The sequence below is a fragment of the Desmodus rotundus genome, chromosome 4, assembly GCF_022682495.2.
Source record: "Desmodus rotundus isolate HL8 chromosome 4, HLdesRot8A.1, whole genome shotgun sequence".
Classification (NCBI taxonomy): Eukaryota; Metazoa; Chordata; class Mammalia; order Chiroptera; family Phyllostomidae; genus Desmodus; species Desmodus rotundus.
Window position 1 is genome coordinate 74,049,158 of NC_071390.1, and position 21,611 is coordinate 74,070,768.

At 39.7% G+C, this 21,611-nt stretch overlaps 1 protein-coding gene across 6 annotated transcripts in view; it reads right to left on the bottom strand.

The window, feature by feature from the left end:
• The window catches only part of CCNY (cyclin Y), a 274,562-nt gene that overhangs the window by 160,840 nt on the left and 92,111 nt on the right, over positions 1-21,611 (bottom strand). Inside the window, exon 1 of one of the 6 annotated variants that reach the window (XM_053922335.2) lies at positions 19,387-19,522. The exons of the other annotated variants lie outside the window; for them this stretch is intronic. The gene's annotated coding sequence lies outside the window, so the exon portion shown is untranslated. Of the gene's footprint in view, positions 1-19,386; positions 19,523-21,611 lie in introns of those variants that run through there. 6 annotated transcript variants of the gene reach the window in all.

A 21,611-nucleotide genomic window follows, 5' to 3' on the forward strand; every position in this document is an offset into this window, starting at 1 on the left:
CTCTCCACCCCACGTACAGTGTCACAGTGCAGTGATGAGCGTTACCCCACCCTGGTGAACACCTAAGGCTCTGCCCCTTTATATAACAAGCGCACCAAGACAAAAAAAAAAAAAGGCCCGAATGAAAGAACTGATCAAAGCTCCAGAAAAAAATACAACTAAGCATCAAGGAGATAGCCAACCTATCAGATGCAGAGTTCAAAACACTGCAATCAGGATGCTCACAGAAATGGTTGAGTATGGTCGCAAAATGGAGGAAAAAGTGGAGGGCATGCAAAGTGAAATGAAGAGAAATGTGCAGGGAACCAACAGTGAAGGCAAGGAAACCGGGACTGAAACCAACAGTTTGGAGCAGAAGGAAGAAATAAACATTCAACCAGAACAGAACGAAGAAACAAGAATTCAAGAAATTGAGGAGAGGCTTAGGAACCTCCGGGACAACTTTAAACATTCCAACATCCAAATCATAGGGTTGCCAGAAGGAGAAGAGGAAGAGCAAGAAGCTGAAAACTTATTTGAACAAATAATGAAGGAGAGCTTCCCCAATCTGGCAAAGGAAATGGACTTCCAGGAAGTCCAGGAAGCTCAGAGAGTCCCTAAGAAGCTGGACCCAAGGAGGAACACACCAAGGCACATCATAATTACATTACCCAAGATGAAAGATAAGGAGAGAATTTTAAAAGTAGCAAGAGAAAAGGAGACAGTTACCTACAAAGGAGTTCCCATAAGACTGCCGGCTGATTTATCAGAAAGAAACCTTGCAGGCAAGAAGGGGCTGGAGAGAAGTATTCCAAGTCATGAAAGGCAAGGACCTCCATCCAAGATTACTCTATCCAGCAAAGCTATCATTTGGAATGGAAGGGCAGGTAAAGTGCTTCCCAGACAAGGTCAAGTTAAAGGAGTTCATCGTCACCAAGCCATTATTATATGAAATGTTAAAGGGACTTATATAAGAAAAAGAAGATGATCAAAAACATGAACAGTAAAATGAGAACAAACTCACAACTATCAACAACCGAACCTGAAAAAACCAAAACCAAAAACAAACTAAGCAAACAACTAGAACTGGAACAGAATCACAGAAATGGAGATCACATGGAGGGTTATCAGAGGGGAGGGGGAATAATGGGGGAGAAAATACAGGGAATAAGTAGCATAAATGATAGGTACAAAATGGACAGGTGGAGGTTAAGAACAGTATAGGAAGTGGTGAAGCCAAAGAACTTACATGTGTGACCCATGGACATGAACTAAGTGGGAGAATGCTGGTGGGAGTGGGAGTGCAGGGCAGAGGGGAATAAGGGGGGAAAATGGGACAACTGTAGTAGCATAATGAATAAAATATATTTTTAAAATAGAAAGCGAAAGAATAAATAAGCAAAAGCAGCAGAATGCTGACTGGTGACCTTAGGTAAAGTTAGTTTTTCCAGTTCAACTTTAAGTTTGAGATTGTTTACAAATAAAACATTAAAGAATATAGATCAGGTTTATTATATAAAAGCAAAATTAATTTAAGATATGAACTCTTTCCTGCACATACTCCATCCACCTTTTCTTCTCTCTGGTCTCTATCTTAATTACCTCTTTTTCTAAAAACTGCTCTGAGTAGCATCAAACAGCTTCTGTCTTCTCTCATTTGAAGCCATTCTCACCAATGACTTCTTAGCTCCCCAATTCTCTAACACATTTTAGCTCTAACCATATTCCATCTTTCTGGCAGGAATGTGGACACATCTCCTGCTTCTATGATCAGTCTCCCATGCAATTTTCTTCCTCCACACTTTGCCCCAACTCCTGTCAATTCCTGGTGGACATCCTTGAGAAGCATCCTGAGGTCCCACAGGCTCAGTGGAAGACAGTGGTGGTTATTTAGCAATGTGTGCTATGGGTGGTAACAGGGGCACTGAGAGTGGAAAAGAGCAGCATGCTTCCCAGAATCTGAAACCTTCCTTGCTCTCCCTAGGATGAGACTCTGCTTGAGACTCTGCTTGTCCCCTCTTCAGGAAATGCATCTCCTCCTACAATTTCTGCCATTTATTCCAGTATCCACCAAATTGTATTTTCTAAGGCACACTTCACTGACTTCCAGACCCATTCTGTTAACCAAACACTGGCAGTTAGTTTCATTACCATCCCACAGGCATCAACTCATCTACCACCAAAACATCCTTTTTTCCATAACTCCAAACTGAGTTAAACGGCACTGCTTGCTGATCACTCTGTTGTCCAAAGCACAAATTCTAAAAATTTCCCAGATCTCTACTGTTACACATCCAAATATAGTCAATTCTCCTATTTAACCATAATTTAGAAGATCCTTTCTCATTTCCGTCATTAATTCTACCACCTTAATTTAAGCCTTCATCATGTCACCCAGACTATTACAATATCCTCCTAACTCATTTATATTGTCTCCTCTATCCCCAAATCCATTCTCCACACTGCTTTATTAGGATTATCTTTTAAAAATGCAAACCTAACTTATTTTAATTTTTAACAAAAATATATGAAATGAAGGGGAGAAATAACACTAAATCAGATGAAGACCCCATCCCACATTTTCTCACCATCCATTATCAGTGGAGCCGACATTCCTGTTTGGTGTCACCCAACTTCATGACTCATACCCTATATGTTCCAAACATGACAATGTGTTCTGTTCCCCAACACATCATGTTTCACACCCCTGTAAACTTCAAATGGTTTTGCCTTGACCAAAAAGTTTTTTATCTTTCAGGCAAGCTCCCATTTGTCTTTTTAAAACTATGTTCAAATGTCCTATGTTCAAATGTCCTATATTAGGTACATCTTCCTAATATACCAAAGCCCCTCCTATCCAGGCAATTTATAGCAATTTATATATGTCTTTGGTTACATTATTTCCCCATCTGTTAACTATAAAGTCATCTCTCTCACCACACTATAAGTCTAATCATGATTGATGGCTAATAAACTGTGAATTTTATGTCCATTTATTGATTCATAGTAAACTTAACATTTAAGGCTACCTACAATTGTTCCTTATTTATTTCTGCCACCTATATATGTGTGTCTTCCACTTCCACCAAGTTCCTGTATACATGAACCATCCCCAAGTGCCTGGCAAACTTTCCCCATAAAGATCTAGATAGTAAACATTTTAGATTTTGTGCACCATACAATCTCCACAGCAACCACCAGATGTAAATGACAGGTATGGCTCTGTTCCAATAAAATTTTATTTATAAAGACAGGCATCCAGCAGCATAGTATGCCCTTCTCTAGACCAATTTTCATCTCAAGTTTGTTCACACTATTCCTCTAGCCTGGAAAGCCTTCCTTCTCTCTTCTGTATGCCTGCCTGAGTTCTATTCTGCATACAGCCAACTCTGAGGTAGCGCCTTGATTCCAAGGAACTTCCGAAGGCATGAAGTTTCCTCTACATGTCCTCTGCCCTTCATCTGAACAGCTCATTTGACATTTAGCTTGTACCTCAAAACATAAGAGCCATTCCGCCAACTTACCACTGTAAGCCCTTGAAGGGACAACAAGCCCTGACTTGGAGGTCTGCACAGACCGGACACATGACCCTACACATCAGATGTGACACCACTACTCTCTGATGGTCAAGAAGGCTCATCCCAGGTGCTATGCCCAGGTCTACTTTCACTACTAATTTATTCAGACTATTATTCAAAATCTAGTTTCTTTATAATTAGTTCACCTTTTACATATTTTCCATCTACAACTAAATGGAAACGTTGCCTTTCATATAAGGTTTGGTATTCTCTTAAGTATGATCACCTTAAATCTTAAAATCAAATTTGTCTTCTAAAGACATTTTCTTTTATTTTATGAGTCAAAAGGTATAAAAACTTTGATGGAAATTAACCTTATTAAAGGCATCTACACTTTAAAATAAGATACACCAGTATTACCCAATTGTACGCCAATAACAACTTACTGCTTTCTTTCATTTAAAAATCCAATGCTAAGCTAAAATCATATTAATAGTGCACTATAATTAAGAAAACAAGAAGTATACATTGCAGATAAAAGAGAAAAGAAACTCTTGTCACTATCTAAGGTCACAAACATATAATGTCTGGGAAAGGTCTTATTTTTTTCCTGTCACTCCCTCTTACAAAGTAAAAGTAAGTTCAAACAAGACTTTGCTTCTTTGCTAAAAACAGTTTCAAAGCCAACTTGTTTTCCACTTACAATGTTACCTTCTGCAACACAGTAAAACAAGCCGTATTCAAAAGGAAGAGGCCAAAACACCTGTTAGTGTTGCAGAATCTCCTCCACCCTCACCTCATCCCACCTTCAAACCACAACACACCTGACATATAACATGCATACAAAGAGAACAGATAGGAAAACAAAAGCCCATCTTTCAAAGTATAGAATTTTTTGAATAGTGCTTTCTCTCAGACTATTTTATAATTCTAGCACTTGGAAATCAGAATTAAGTTCCTGCATTAAATTTCTACTAGATTTTATATCCCTTTAGTATAAGTAGAACTTTTATGAAATTGACATTTTCAGAAATTTTACATTTCAAGCAATTTAAGTCAGTATAATTTTAACATATCTCCTTAATAAAGAAGGAGGGAGGAAAATTATTCTGTTATGAATATTTACCATCTGTGATTTTCTAATACAGGCATAGTCTCAAGTAAATCATCTGTATGCATGTTATCCATTTCATTCTAGTCCCTTAAGAGACTCCACGTTTATGTTTCCAGCAAGTGTAATCTTGTCAAGGAGGTGATACTAACAATACGGAATTAACTTGGAATTGGCAAACACAATACTCTTGGCTGGACTAGAGAAAATTCCCACAATTTCTCAATTCCTCAACACCAGAGCTATATAATAACAGAAATAAGAGTACCATCCTTAAATAATTACATGGGAACACAAGACAAATCAAAATGATGTTTAAAAGGGAAAAGTCTTAAAACACCAATGCTACATGAAAATCTAGACATATTTCATCTTAATTTATAAGTTAAAAGCTCTCTTTAGCAGCATAATTAACAAGTGCTATTACCAAATGTATGTAATGTTTATCAGAAATAAAGAGAGTTGGGGACTGGAGTTCCAGTGTGCCAATTGTGTGTCATTCTACTTTGGGATCTGCTTTAAGATCCCTCACTTCTGGAGCATAGGGTCTCTGTATTTCCAAGAACTGGATGTCTTTTTTTATTTTTATTGTTTTTTTTCCAACTTTCTTCCAATAGGTAACCACCACTACTAAAGATATTCCAAGCAGCAAATGTTCACAAACTAGATGTGAAGAACAGGCATCTAGCACACTGGTAACCTCAAAGCTTATTCTGGGACATCTAGGAAAGTAGTATCTGCAAGAGGCATGGGAAGGGTCTAGAGCAAGAATGGATAAATCCAGCCCCAGGTTCTTTTGTAAATAAAGTTTTATTGGTACCCAGCCTGCCTATTCATGGAAATCATCTTGCCTACGGTTGCTTCAGCAGTACTGTGGCAACGCTGACTAGCTGAGACAGAGATGACTGGTCTACAGCTTAGAAAAAAAAAAAAAAAAAAAAAGACCAAGGCTACACATATAAGTTTGGAATCATCTGGATACAAGCAATACAGAAGTCATTCCCCAGGAAAATCAGAGTGTCTAAGGTGAATTAATTTTTATTTTTAGGTGGTGTGTAAGAAAAGGGAAGCAGAGGCCACCCAACATGCTTCTGGAATAGTCCCCACACTCTTTTGTTGCTTATAACTCTCAGTTTTACTGTTCTGCAGCTGCTCTATTCTAAGCAAAAAATACATTAGTGCTTATAAACAGACAGTAAGAAACAATGAAAAAACAACAACTACATTAAGCTTTAAAAAAGTTATGTTTTTGGATTTTTTTGGTCCATGGTATCGGCCTCTACAGGTCCAACTAGTTTGGGACTCTCTGAACTTCCTGTAATTGTGTGTCTTTTTCCTTCACCAGAGTAGGTAAGTTTTCGGTCATTATTATCTTCAAATAGGTTGTTGATCCCTTGCTCACTCTCTCCTTCTGGTATGCAGAGGATGCAGATGCTGTTATGCTTTATATTGTCACAAAGGTTTCTTGAACTCTCCTCATATTTTTTTTTAATTCTTTTTTCTTCTTGCTGCTCTACCTGGGAGTTTTGTTTTTTACCTTGTCTTCCAAATCACTAATTCAATCTTCGGCTTCATATAACCTACTGTTTATTCCTTCCAGTGTATTATTTGATTCAGATATTGCATTTTTTATTTCTGACTGGTCTTTTTTCATGATTTCTATGTCTTTTTTCATGCTGTTGCGTGTCATTATGATCATTACTCTAAACTCTCTATCTGATAAATTGCTTGCCTCCATTTCATTCAGTTCTTCTTCTAGAGAATTTGCTTGTTCTTTCATTTGGGTCTGTTTCTTTGTTTATTTTGTCTTCCTAATTTGGCTGCTTCTTTGTATTTGTTTCTATGTATTAGGTAGATCTGAAAAGACTCTGGCGCAAGCCTTTGTCAGATGATGCTTGTGACGGGCCCTGGGCAACCTGTTCGGAGCTATCAGTGATATACCTCATGTGGTCCCCTATGCTGAGCCTCTTTGTCTGCAAAAAGAACCTGGCCTCACACCAAGGCCAACTTTTACCAGCACTGGGTCCAGGAGAGAGGGAGCTAAAGTCTCAGAGTTCCCAGAGATCTGCCTTAGTTGTTAGACTAATCCTTAATATAGCCTCAAGCTCTACTCAGCAGCACAGGCTTAAGCTGCTCAGTATGGGACAGGGTTAATTCCTGTGGGCAGGGCTACTGCTTCCCCTCAGGATGATGCCATTTGGAATGCTCTGCCTGAGAAAGATAACTCCTGCAGTATGGGGATTGACTCATCACAGGAATCGTGGCAGCTCTTCCTTCATTTCCCTCCCCAGAACCACCAACCCCAAACTGTTGTCAAGTGTCTCTACTCCACTCTGCCCTCCCTCTGCTAGAGCCCAGCATAAGTGGCTACAAATGAAATTTCGTGCATTGGCCCTTTAAGAGGCTCTCTGTATCTCTAGCCATTTCTCCCTGACTGACAGAAACCCTGCTGCTCTTTACAGCCGTATGTTATTTGGGTCCTTTTCTGGTTCTGTATGCTGTAGGCTGGGGAGCTCAACTAGATCCCACACTTTTCAGGGGAAAGCCCCCAGTCACTGAAATATCCCTCCAGCACTTCAGCTGCCACCTGTGGGAGCCCAGCCAGCCCTCTTGTGTCTCCTCCAAATTCCCTAACTGTCTCGTTGTGGACATGTGGCTTCTTCTATCTGTCCATGGTTTAAAGCAGGTGTCCCAACCCCTGGCTATGGACCAGTAATGGTCCGTGGCCTGTTAGGACCAGGCCTCACAGCAAAAGATAAGCAGCAGGCCATCGAGCAAAGCTTCATCTGTATTTACAGCAGTCCCATCGTTCGCATTACCGCCTGAGTTCCACTTGAGTTCGGCCTCCTGTCAGATCAGCAGTGGCATACGTCTCATAGGAATATGAACCCTACAGTGAACTGCAGGTGCGAGGGTCTCCTTATGAGAATCTAATGCCTGATGATCTGAGATGGAAGCTGAGACTGTGATGCTAGCTCCGGGGAGAGGCTGCAAGTACAGATTATCATTAGCAGAGAAATTTGACAGCACAGACACCATAATAAATCAATTGCTTGCTGACTCATCAAAATGGTATCAGAGAGTGGCAAGTGACAATTAAGCTGAATCTAGTAGGCAGGCTACAAAGCTATACTCCCTCGCCCAGTCTGTGGAATAATTCCCAGTTCGTGGAATGTCTTCCACCAAACCGGTCCCTGGTACCACAAAGGTTGGGGACTACTGGTTTAAAGGCTTCCCTCCAGCCTGTGTTCATTTGTTTATTCAGGATAATTTTTCTATAATTTAGCTGTAATTCCAGTTTGGTCTGGGGAGGAGGTTTGTGAAGCTTCATCTTTTTTATTTTGTTTAAGGAAACACTATTTCATCCTTTTTACCTGTCTATGGAAGAAGTATAGGGAAATAGTCTCTTAACTCTGCAATGCTAACTATCTCAAAAAAATTTAGTAGTCAAAAATGTTTGAAAGGGCCTTGGCTGGCATGGCTCAGTAGATTGAGTGCCAACCTGTGAACCAAAGGGTCACTGGTTCAATTCCCAGTCTAGGGCACATGCCTGGGTTGCCAGCCAGGTCCCCAGTAGGAGGTGTGCGAGAGGTGACCACACAATGATGTTTCTCTACGCCCCTCCCCCGTCTCTAAAAATAAATGAAATCTTTTCTTAAAAAATTTTTAAATAAAATAATTCATGCACTTTGCTCATGAGAACCTTTTTTGTCCTCACTCCCTACCATTTTACCTTTTCTTTATAAACAATTATAACACAGACAGGGTGTGTGCTTACCTATTTTGTATATAGAAGTTAGTAAGGTTCTCATGCAGCTAGTTAAAGCAACCATATAAAAGTAGGTATTTTTAATGCCCAATTTATAAATGGAAACTAAGGCTTAGAAACGTGAAATGTGTACGCACCAGCTATATGGTGTTTGCCTGAAGACTCAGGGCCAGTAGGACAAGGGACCCTCATGGATTCTGGCATTTCAAACCCAGTTCCATCATGTCACATCAAATATAAAGCTTTAAAAATGGACATTTAAAATTTAAAATGTAGGACTTCTGGCCAAGATGGAGGCATAGACACACACACTGTGCGCCTCCCCGCAAAACCAAAAGAAGGACAATAACAATTTAAAAACAAAAAACAACCAGAACTGACAGAATATCGAACTGTATAGAAGTCTGACAACCAAGGAGGTAAAGAAGCCACATTCATCCAGACCAATAGGAGGGGTGGAGACAGGTAGCCGGGCGGAGAGGACTCGCGGCAAGGTGGCGGCTGGTGGACCCAGCGAGGAGGCAGACTGTGGAGCGCAGCAGGCAAGGCAGCAGCTTAGGGGACCCGACCTCAGACTGCACAACCCAGAGCTCCAGCAAGGGGAAATAAAGCCTCAAACCTCTGACTGAAAACACCCATGGGGATTGAGGCAGCAGTGGGAGAAACTCCCAGCCTCACCAGAGAGTTCATTGGAGAGACCCACAGGGTCCTGGAACGTACACAAACCCACCCACTCAGGAAGCAGCACCAGGAGGGCACGATTTGATTGTGGGGAGCAGGGTAAGTGACTGAAATCCAGCAGAGAGCGGAGCAAGCACCACTGTTCCTTCTTGGACCCCTTCCCCACAAACAGTGTCACAGCACAGCAATGGGGGTTGCCCTGCCCTGGTGAATACCTAAGCCTCCACCCCTTACTATGCAATAGGAGCGCCAAGACAAAAAAAAAAAAAAGGCCCAAATGAAAGAACAGATCCAAGCTCCAGAAAAAATACAACTAAGCAACGAAGAGATATTTCAGTGAGGAAAGAAGTAACTTAGGAAGGGCACAGAGCTGTAATGGCAGCTTGACCATGTCATGTTTAATCTTAAAATAAAGGTGAATGTTATGTTCTAGAATACAAGGTGCATGTGATTATTGTAGTATATGCATTCTTTTTAAATGGATTTGAGAGAGAGGGAGGAAGGGAGAGGGGAAGGAAGAGAGGAAGAGAGAAAGGGAAAGAAGTAGAGGGAGAAACATCAATTTGTTGTTCCACTTATGATTTCATTGGTTGGTTCTTGTATGTGCCCTGACCCTGGATCGAACCCGCAACCTTGGCATATCGGGAAGATGCTCTAACCACTAAACTACCTGGAGAGGGCTTCATATACTCTTTTACATTAGTTACCCTCAAGTAAAACCTGGCCTCCATGGAGATGAGTCTCATTGTCCACAATACACCTGTCTGAGACCCACTAGGCAAGTTTATTCTGCCTGTTGGGCTTGACCCTTCACCAGTCTATTTTATTTTACCTTCACACCACATAAAGACTGTGAGTAGGTAGGATAGATACTTATTTCCATTATTGTACAAATGAGGAAACTAATGTCCAGGGAAGTTAAGTGCTTTATCTAAGGGTCCTGCAGCTCCTGAATGCTCTAGCAGGGATGGACTTGGGATTTCTGACTCCCACTCCTGTAAAAGTGTTTCCAACCATCCTCCTCCATTTACTGGCCTTCAACTGCCACCTCTAAAACTGATGTTGATGTCTCATTTCCACAGGTGCTGCTTACAGTCTTGGAGGCAGGGGCTCTGGGCTTCCTCCTTTTAACTCCTCTCCCTTGGACTCTCCTTCACCAGCCCACCACTCTGCAGTGCTTGCTATAGACAATTCTGTTCATTTACTTTCTAAAATTAAGTTAAAAGGGGACAAAAAAGCAAAAAATAATAATACATTAAGAGGTAAAAAGGAAGTGTAAGGGCTATAACGTGAGGAAAAGAGAGAAATGTAGAATCAATACATTAGGTAACAGAAAACAGTTTATACCTAAGTAGCAGCCATAGTTAAGAATGGTGAATTTTCCCAGACTTGGATAAAAAATACAATCATTCTCAGAATTATGATATAAAGAAGGCAAAGAGGAAGAATCATTCTGAAAACTGCCATGTACTGGTTTCATTCAAAGTATCCCTGGGATTAGAAAGTATACTTCACAAACAGAAAAGGGATTCTTGTTTTTAATCTTAAGGAAAAAATGTTTGGCAAAGGGTTATAGAAAGGCAAAGTATAAACATAGTTTAATAAAATAAAGTTCAAAATTAATTCCTCTTTGATGACTTAAAAATTTTTCCAAACATGCAGGCCCCTAAAATTTTATATACATAAAAGTAGTTTTAATCCCACAAATATGGACAGGACAAAACTCTCCAGTCAGCAACCTGTCTCTTTCCACAGTGCTACTCAACAGACTGTCCAGCTGGGTCTTCGCTGATGGCTGTGGGGTTTATAACTAATTCATTAGGACAGAAAAACTTATACAGCAATCATTTTTCCCTGAAACTATTACACCCAAATCCCCTTTTTAGAGAGAAGACAAGAACATAAAAACACACACATTGAGCCAGCCTTTTCTAGTTTGGGCCTTTGTAGAGGAGAAAACCCAAATCCATAATGAGAGCCCACATCAGAATCACATTATCAGCGGGGGCTGTACCTGCCTTCATGACTCATGACACTTTTTAAAACTACTCTAAAGAAAATGAACTATCAGAAGTTTTTTTTTTTTCTTCCCCCAGCAAATAAATTCACAGACAGACTCTTGTCACCCTTCCCTCTATCATTCATAAGAGTGTGGATACAGTTAACAACACTACAGCACCGGAGTTTACAAATGTCACGGAAATACTGACAATACCATTCAAATTTTTACAGTAAAGGCATCAGTTTCAATAATAACCATTTCGTAAGACAGTACAGCCAAGACTGATGTGTGTGTGTGTGTGTATCTCTATCAATCATACAATGGAAAATCTGTGTTTCTTTTTATCCATAATAGTTATCTGCTTAATTATCCTATTTTGTATCACAGAATATTATTTTTTCACTTTTCTTTGATGATATGTTTCACTGATAAAAACCTGTCAAATAATTGCATAGATGAGAGATTTTCTTATAGTACTAAAGGTTAAAAAGAAACAAAAATTGTCTTTATTGACTAGATAAAAATAAGCAGACTGAAAAAGTACATTTAAAAGCTGAGAGGAGTACAAAAAATTTTTTTATTTCATTCAAAAGGTTTTACAATAGAAGGATGAAGGATATAAATGGTGGGGGTGGGGGGGGCCCATTTCAGTTGACAAGTTAACCCTAACCTATGTGCCACATTTTTTTCCTTACTCAGCTAGTAAAACCAAGGTGTGCAGGGTTGGACTAGCACTAGTCCAACTCAAACGATTTAACAATGTTTCACCATGTTCCAGATACTTAAGGATCAAATAAAAAGGTGCTGACAAAAAGGACAAGCAAATGAACATACCAAGCCCCAGAATGTCCTTTGCCTAACAGGAAGGCCACTCAAGCGAGACTCTGAGGACCAAGGTCACAGCTGGGCTCTGCCACTAACTACCATAGCTGTGACCCCTTCTAAGCCCAGTTTTTTCCACTATTAAAACAGAGGATTAAACTAGATGTTCTTTAAGGTTACCTTTGGTTCTAGAATTCCACACAGTAAAGAAGCTGTTAAAGAAAGACCTGAGAAAGATATCAGAAAATTTCATGGGGTTCTTGCTCGTCCTTATACTGTTAATTTAAAAGTTTCTTTGTATTTCACATTCTAATATTGGATTTTTCTCAGAAAGAACTAAAAAGTTCCTTTCCAGAAAACATTTTAATTTCTAACTTTCAGCATAATTAAATTTCTAAATTCCCAAGTGTGAATGTTTGTTTTATATTAAAGAAATTTTCATTTTGCGATCCTAAGGTTTCAATGAAAGAAACAGATTAGTTCTCTTACATATCCTTGTCCTAAACAGACAGCTTATTAGAAAAAACAGATGAGGAAAAAAGTATTTTAAATAAATACTATAAAAACACTGAAACAAAAGTATCATAATCTTACGCCCAAAGTGCAATGCAGTCTGTTCAGTTATTAAGTCAAATAGTATATGCAGGACTAAAATTCAAAGTTTAAGTCAAAGGTAAGCAGTTAGACAGAAATATTAACTATTATTTACAAAATTTAGACAATTTCCATTTAGTAGGGCTTACTGTACATTAGGCACTCTTGGGTTCTTTATCATCTAATCATTCCAACAGTCTTGAGACAGCTATTATTATTCTCTTTTTACAAATTAAGAACACTGAGAAAACTAAACCTATTTGTCCAAAGTAAAACACCAAGTGATGCAGCCAAAATTGCAACCCAGCTATTTCAACTTAAATCTAACACTCTTTCCCCCACCCTCACACAATCGGTATTAACCTGTATCAGTAAAAATGTGCCACGACTCAATTATTTAATCACTGATACACCAAAAAGGTTCACACACTGCCATTTTCTCCACAATATGATCTCCCATCTGTGCCTCAACAGTTTGAGAAAACTTACCCTAATTTTCCTCAGACAAAACATTTAGTACCTTACACATACCTCAGTACCAGCAAACCCATGGTACACTATTACTTTCTCCACTTCAACAAATGTGAAAATAGAGGATCATCCTAATAATAGCCCACATAAGGCAGACACCCTATAAGTGGTAGAGCCAGGAGCCGAAGGAGTCTATGGGGCTCCTAAGCCTGAGCCTGGGACCACATGCTGAGGATGCAATAAGGACACGTCAAAATTTGAAGTAATGATTGCTTAATGCTTTTTAAAGTACAGCATTGGTTTCTAAACCATTTGCCAGCTAAATCAGAGAGATCAAATTTATCTTGCAACACAATAACTTGAATAGCTGCTTTTCTGGAGACAACTATTTTACCATGATATGATATGAAGCAGAAGTGCTCCATACATACCTCCCATTTAATCATACAAAATACAGAAAAAGACATATATTTAAGTGGCAACATGTAATAAAATTATTTTTATTGCTTTGTTGAGAATGCTTGGAAGTAAAACTTTTTTCTCTTTCCTGTGGGTAACGGTAGAGAATCTGACGCCTAGTACAGTCTGCCGTCACTGCCTTATTGTGTCCTAAGCAGCAACATCTTCACCACCAGTGCCCTGCAGCACTAGTGTAGTCAACACAGTGGAACACAACCTATGTGTTGGCATTATTCTGAAAGTATTTTTGACCTCATGTTACCCCTTGAAAGAATAAAGGACCACATTTTGAGATCTGCTGATCTACAATACATATCTGAAGTAGCTAGAGGATTCTATACCCAGTATAAGAGTAACAAATATGTTCTATAGCATTTACTGAATGCTCACTACATACTAGGCATTAAGCTAATTTTTTATGTGCATGATCACATTTAATCCTCACACAGCCCAATGAGATAATACTATCAGTATATCCAGAAGAAACTGAGGTGTGGGTAGCTTTAAATGTGTCTCAAAACTAGAAACTGGCAGATCCAGTACTCATACCTAAGTCATCTAACTCCACAATTTATAAACAATTTCAATGTCCTACAGATCGAATCATATGTGAATGCAACATGTTGAAGAAGCATGAAGTTACTTCCATGCAGAGCTGCCTCCAGGGTCTGGTGAATAAGGATAACTGCCCAAGATTCCTTCTCTTAGTAGCTTAAGGAAAGTCAAAACCTGGACATGTAGTGCTTAGCAGAGGGGCTGGCAATTTCTCAGTACATTAAACCAGTCCCCAAATCTACTATCCTGAAGGCTAAGCAAATAAAGCTGCTGCTTCATACACATTTCTGGCTACAAAGTTCCGTATGGTAAATGAATATTCCCCTCCAGGACAGTAATACATGTTCATTTAATCAGTTAACTATCATTATTTTGATTGAAAAATAGTAGAGAGGTCTGGACGTGCTCCAGGCCTGGTACTACTGTAACAGGGAGGATCTGGCCAGATCACTGGGTAGAGATGAATGGGGATCCCTGAGGCAGCAGGAAAGGCTGAACTCCCCTAAGTGAGGGCGGGTTTACAAGAAACCCCAAAGCGGTGGATAGAAATCCCAACCAAAACAGTGCGACTCCAAACCCCTGTATGAGAGTAAACAGCACGTGACACCCTACACCGGTATGCTGTCTCCCCGTGTCACAAGGCATCAGTCCTGGACCATTCTAATTCTCTCGCTCTCAGAGGAGCACACAGACACGCAGGCCAGGAATATTGACTGACCCTGGGAGCATCATGAACAGAGTGCCTTGTGCAACCGGCTGGAATGTCCAGCCCAGGGAGAAAGCTGCAGTGAAACAATGCAGACACAGATCCTAAGTGTGCACACTAGAGAAAGAAAGAGAGAGAGAGAGAGAGAGACAGCGCTAGAGCACGCTAGCACAAGAGCGCGCGCACATTGGGTCCCATGAGGACAGATAAGAATGGAATAAGGTATCTGGACACTTGATTATGGTCCTGGGGATGGCTGGCTTCTTTCTCTGTTTTGCAGAAGAGAATGGCCCGGAGCAGGGGAGTCCAAGCTCCCTAAAATTGGGCAACCTTTTAATAAAAACCTTTTTCCTTCCCCACCAATTATTGTGTTAGTTAGGCTTATATAAAACAGCAGGCAAACTGAACCGCACTTGGTTTGGAGACACTACCACAGTGAATTCTGGGCTCAGAATGGAAGGTACCTGAAGAACCCAAATTTCCCAGCCCAAGGTGACCCTTCCTATTAAACTCTGGTACTTCTCAACAAAAATAAAAATAAACATGCAGCTCTTCCCCACCAACTAATACTTGTTTAGTGAACCAAAAGACCTTGAAAGAGGAACTAAACCTGCATGTTTCATCTCTATGTCATCTCAAGTTTCATGTTCATGATATCCTTTCTGATTTTCATTACAAACTATTAACCTGTGGCATCATCCCTAGGAAAAATAGAAACAAACAAAAAAAAATCAACGAAACAGTGACAGCTCCACCCTTCAACTCTGCTTCTTGCTAGTCTCACAATTCCTTCACCCTACTCCTTTTACCTCAGTACTAGATAAAATTCATGGAGAGCCTGGACTGCATTGCACTAAAACAACATTTAAACTGAAATGCTAGATGAAAGATAATACAAAGCAGCAGTGGATTTTTCAACAAAGCATCACAAATGTGTAATGGGGTCAGTTGCATTGAATTATTCATTTAAAGCCTCCGAATGTTAAAAGGGTCTTATTTCTGCTCTGCATAAGACACATACTTCTGAAGAATACACCACTGTATCTTAAAAATTATTTCTTTGACAGTGGCTCCATTGGTCTGGGCCAAGACAGGAAGCCCCAGATGCACAATGGCTTCTCTTCATTACAATCCAATCCAATAAGAATGACTGAACCACAAACCTATAATGATACATTGGAGGGTAGAAATTTGGCTCTTTCCTCAGAACAAAAGTGCAGTCTTTTCAGTCAGAGTGCTTGTCCATGCCTAAGTAAAAATTCAAATATTGCACCAGGGTGGAAGAGTTTCCAGGAAGATTTCTAGCCTCTAGTTAACACTTCATTTTTGAGACACAGTTCCATAAAGATGAATATAGGCTTTAAACCACTGTTAAGATTCAGGAAATTTCCAAATAACTGACTTCAATATATCATACATGCTGTTAAAGAAATTTTAAGAGCATTTTTAAAATGATTAGCACAAATCCTGCCTTCCTAAAAATTGTTTTAAACAGTGTTTTGTCTGTTCTTGATGCCTGTCCAAAGACATCATAAACCCCAGCGACTATGTATCAATACAGTAAGGCACACTGAGGCTATTTGCAGCAACACTGAATGGAGTTTAAATTGCGGTGGAGTGTCTGAGGCCTCAGTTTACATTTATATAGTTTTTCTCTCTCCTTAAGCCTTCCTAATAACTTGTCATCAGCTGGGAAACTAGGCAACAGCATGTTTGTGGAGAAGGTTTCAGGGCAAAGGCCAAACTGCTAGTTGCATGTATTGAGGTGGTAAAAGAGGAAAGAGGAGCCAGGGTTTAACTGAACAAAGGCTCTGATGTGAGAAGACTGAGCAGGCTTCTTGGTGCTGTTGGCTGACCCTGGGGCTGAAAGTATCCCCAAGGAATGGCAGGAAGTTGTAAGACCACATAAAACCCCTCAGAGCATAAAGAGGAGACAATGCGCTCCCAGAGCAGAACCAGGTTCAAGGCTGGTCATGGGCACTGGCTGACATTGATATGGGCTAATTTGTTAGTTTTTTAGTTATTCTCACTACAAAGCAATACATACAACTAAACGTTTAACAATACAGAAATGTAAAAGTTTATACAAGTCCTCTATATAGGTTCTCTATAGAACTCCTCTATAATAATATTATATTTCCTCCACCCAGGTATGCTACTGCTCTGAACTACAGCAACTTTTTCCAAGTCAAATCATTTCCTTCCTCAGGAGTATCATCTCACTCTGTATAATGTTATGAACAAACATTACTGTTCTTCAGTGAGCCTTTCTTACTTATTTGGAGAAACTTTTCCTATTAGTACGAAAAAACCCTAATTTTAATTCATGTACAACATCCCATTCTAGGAATGTACCATACCTTATATAACCCATCTCTAATAAAGAGTTGTTGTAAACAATGCTGTGGTGAAATCCCTAGACTTTGCAAATATGTACAAGTAATTTTAGGAGAAATCCATTTAAGTGGGAACTCCTAGGTCAAGGGCACAAATAGACTAAAACAGATGTGTGCCCAGCTGCCTTCCAATCAGTCTGTACAGGATAGTTTTTAATCTCATAAATGTCAATGCAGTGATTGTTAGGCATATCCAAGGTTCCTGGCCAGAATGGGGAAGAAAAAAAAAAAGAGTAAGTCAAATTGCTGCATCACGTCACAAGGCATGCTATGTATGGGAAGTGCAACCCCACAGACAGCCCCATTTGGAGGGAGCTCCTCTCGCATTAGCCTGGCAATGTGGAGAAGAGAGAGAGCACATGCCTCCATGTGTGCCCAGGAGGCAGAGCATCAGGGCCCCTTCAGAACCAGTAAAGGACCCTGGAAGCTGAGGTCCCAGACAGTTTACTGGGGCACAAAAGGGTATTAGTGGCTAGCTCTGTTTGTTCTTACAACCAATGCTGGACCTGACATTTTTACTTACACTTCCCAAGCTGGTGTAGCCAGAGGACAAAGACAATATGAGCCAGATAGTTCTATAAAATTATACCTAAAAGCAAAATGTTCTCAGCAAAGGGACTTTTTAAAATCATACAATGCCTGAGTTTTAAATCATGAGTTATGCACCTCCTGAGGCACACTGGCTCTCAGCTGAACTCCTATGAGTTACCACACTGGAGTCTGCTCACTCTACTTAAGAGCTGGGAGACCCTGGGCCAGCACTCGATGATAATAGGCAGACCTTCCTGAAATGATTCTGTGGGCATCAGATAAGATAATGAGTGAGAAAATACTCTGTAAGACACAAAGCACTGTGGAAATGCACTATAATTATTACATAACTATCATCTGAGAGCTTAACGTGGGCTGGCTACTGTTCCTAATGTTCTATGTGTATTTACTCATTCAATCCTCACAATTACACTGAAGAAGACAGAAGTACTACCTTCAGTCTGTCCACAGAAGTACTACTGTGGACAGATGATAAAACCAGGCCTTAAGATTCTAAGCAAGTTCCCCATGTCCCCAAACCTTTCCATAGTGGGGCCAGGATGTGAAGGAAGCCCTGGCAGTCTGACTGCAGAGCCAGGCTTCTTGCTGTCTCTGCTCTTCCAGCTCAGGACTAGCAGGGGGTTACTTCCCCTGGCCTTGGATTCCTCATGTCCACACCAACAGGCTCTTCTTCAGCCCTGACATGATTGACATTTTACTCTCTGATTTCTATCATGTGACTGAAAAGTAACCTTTGGATAAGTGCAGATTTACTGGAATTCAGAAAAAGCAAATTTGAAAATTTTCAAAAGACTATGTCTATGAAGGAGTTCTGCTCTTTTTCAATCATTTACTTAATGTGGCTATGACCAGTATGCCAGGAATTAAGGAAGGCCAAAACTCTTCTTGGACAAAACATTTCCTTACAAATCCAAAAGGAATTAGTCATTGAAACAAAACTGAAATATCTGCCACCATTCAAAAAACTCAGGAAAATTCCTTAATAAAGTAATTTTACAGTGTACAAAAATAACCTGATCAATGCACATGCCCCTCCCCCCCAAAAAAAAGCCTCTTTCAGTAGAAAATTATTATATAAGTGAAAGAAGACTATCTATGGAAAGCTGAACAGACTTAAAGGCAAACATCACAAGAGACAACATGCCACCCAAGCACAAAGTCATCTTATTTGAGAGATAAAGAGAAAGGTGGAGAGTTCAGCATACAAAACATGCTTAAAATAGAGATTCACAAATCAAGTGATTTTTCACCCCCTTAGTTAAGGCAGTAAATGTGGATAGTACAGTACCACCAGACAAAACTAAAAGTCTGTTTCAAAAACTGATTAAATGAAAGCAAATACTATTTTATCATCCTTTCAGAGGAAATTTTTATAAGGGCCTTTACTTGGGCCAATTAAATGAGCAATATTTTTTAGAGATAAAGAGAAAAAAATGTACAAAAAATAAGTCAGTATCTTCATACTTAAGTAGATGTTAAAAGTATTTTGTTTTGAATGGCAAAATTCTCTCTTATCCCTTTAATTTTTAAGTGACAAAAATAAAAATCATTGCTCTCTCCCAAACTAAGTGAAAATTAAAGAAACCTCTGTTCTTGGCCCTATCCATTACAAACCAGAATTGACTGATTAAATAAAACATGAACTATTATAGTTCTAAATAGTTCTAAATAGTTTCTAAATCTTATAGTTCTCAACATTTTTAATAAGCATAGTAACTGTCTTTTTCTAAACATCCATTATAAGCTGCCCAGCACCTTGTTACTTACTCACATTTAATCCTCTCAAATGACTATGTGTTAGATCAGATCAACAGAAGAGGAAACTGAGGCCAGTGAAGTTAGGAAACTTGTCCAAAGTCACACAGGCAAGTGTTCAAGCCAGGACCCCAGATCCTGTGCTTTTTCCAAGCAACACAACTGCTTATATAAAACTGTAGCTCAATACCATATGAATGTGCTGACCCATCCTGGGGGCACTAGGCCAGGTGGTAAAAAGATTCCAGAGAGAATTATCAATAATTAACCAGGGATATAGAGCACTGGTTAAGAGAACATGCTCTGGAGTCAGGCTGTATAAAGTTCAAATCCTGGCTTCCCTACTTAGCGACTGGAAGACCTAAGGCAGTTACCCTCTCTGTGCCTCCCTTGCCCCATCTGCAAAATGGAATAATAGGAGTACCCACCTCATAAGGTTGTTCAGTTATGAAGACTGAGTTAAAATTCACAATGCCTGACCTACAGTAATTACTGTATTTGCTCTTAAGACTGTATTTGCTCTTAAGAAAAACATCTGAAGAGAAGACAGTATAATTTGAGTATGATTTGATTCAAACTTAACAGGCTACGAAGAGAAATCAGAAAAGTAGTAATGGAAAAACAAACATCCTGAATGAAAATGAGTGACTAAGATCAGGAAAACAGGGAGGGGACTGCCCATAACTGGAAAATGTCACTCTAGACTCCACGTTAATGGAGTCTAGACAGAATAAATAAGTAACAGGGCATTTTTGGAAAAAAGCCAAAGGAACGTGAAACTGAGTCCCTGACAAAAACAACCTGACTCTTTTAAATAAAAGGAGTTGAAAGAAAATTACTTGGTCTTAGAAAGGAGATGAGAAAATGAAGGCAGATTAGCAAAGTCAGTCATTCATGATCAGGGAGATGAGATTAACCCAGGAAAGAGATGCCTCCATAGGGCTGGAAAGTACTGGTCTGTAAATCTGCACTGAGCTGGCAATGGGAGATGAGAGTGGGGACTTACTGCAACTAATGAAAGAGCAGCATCAAATATCCATGTTGTGTTAAAGAGATCAACCATGGCTTTGATCTCTCCTACTGGAGACAGGAACTTCCAAGGAAGAGAAAGTAATCAAGTTCATCAAAGCTGGAATGACAACCTAAAGAAAAAATTTCCTCTCCTTTCACACTTGGCCTGATAATGGTAATCCAAGAGAAGCACATGGGTGGGCTTCTCCGGAGGTGGCCTGTTGGATACCTGTGTGTCAGTACCCCATGTCCTAGGTCAGGTCCTCTAGACATTGTCCTGCACCCAAGATGCAGCTCCAAAGCAGGACAGGCCTCAGCAGGAGGGCACGCAGCCTGACTTCAGTCCTACAACAGGATCATCCTCAGGTGAGCAGGCTATGTTGTTAATAAATGGAAATACGTAAATTTATGCTTGGCCATGACATGCTCAAATTTGGCTTAAAATGTTACAGGGTATGATTCTGAATTAGTAAACAGTGACATTTTTCACTTCAGTTAACCAATGAGAGTCCAAATTAAGATTTTGAAATGAGAATTCAGATTGCTTTTCAGCTAGATTTCAAATTAACAGTTAGGAATTATCCTCCACATTCAGCTTAGGTTTGAACAGTAAAACTGTCAAAAAAAAAAAAAAAAAAAGCATCTGTTTTTGCAACTTGAGAGCTAATTTTTTAAGTTTAACTTAGTATTCAGTTCTTGTTTCTTAGGTTAGACTTTTTTACTTTAAAATGAGATTTTGAAGTAAGATAGTGATTTTCCTCATGATTTGATTATCAAGCACTGGATAAGATAGTCCAGGACCTCACACTCCACTCTCCAAAATATCCATCACATGTATGGGTTTTACATCATTCAAACTGCACTGTGGCCATTGTCTTTTTGGGGGGGAATTTCAAATTGAAGATTTGCAGGAAGAATGGTTATAAAGTCACCAAAAGGCTGCCTGTCCAAGTCAGAGGCATAAAAATATGACTCCAGCAGCTTCACACCTTCTGGAGAAACGAGGGAAAACCAGTGAGAAAGATCCTGAATATCCAGGAGGACCCAATTTCTCCACCTAGCTCCATCCTAACCCTTAGGACCACTAGGCCAGATTCTACAACTGGAGTCTACTGCATACAAGCCAAACAATTCCAGAACTTTACCAAGCAGTCTTCTTGCCACAGATCTGGACACGAATCACTCCAACACTGCAATATACACTCCTACTTACAAACAAAAGATAAAGCA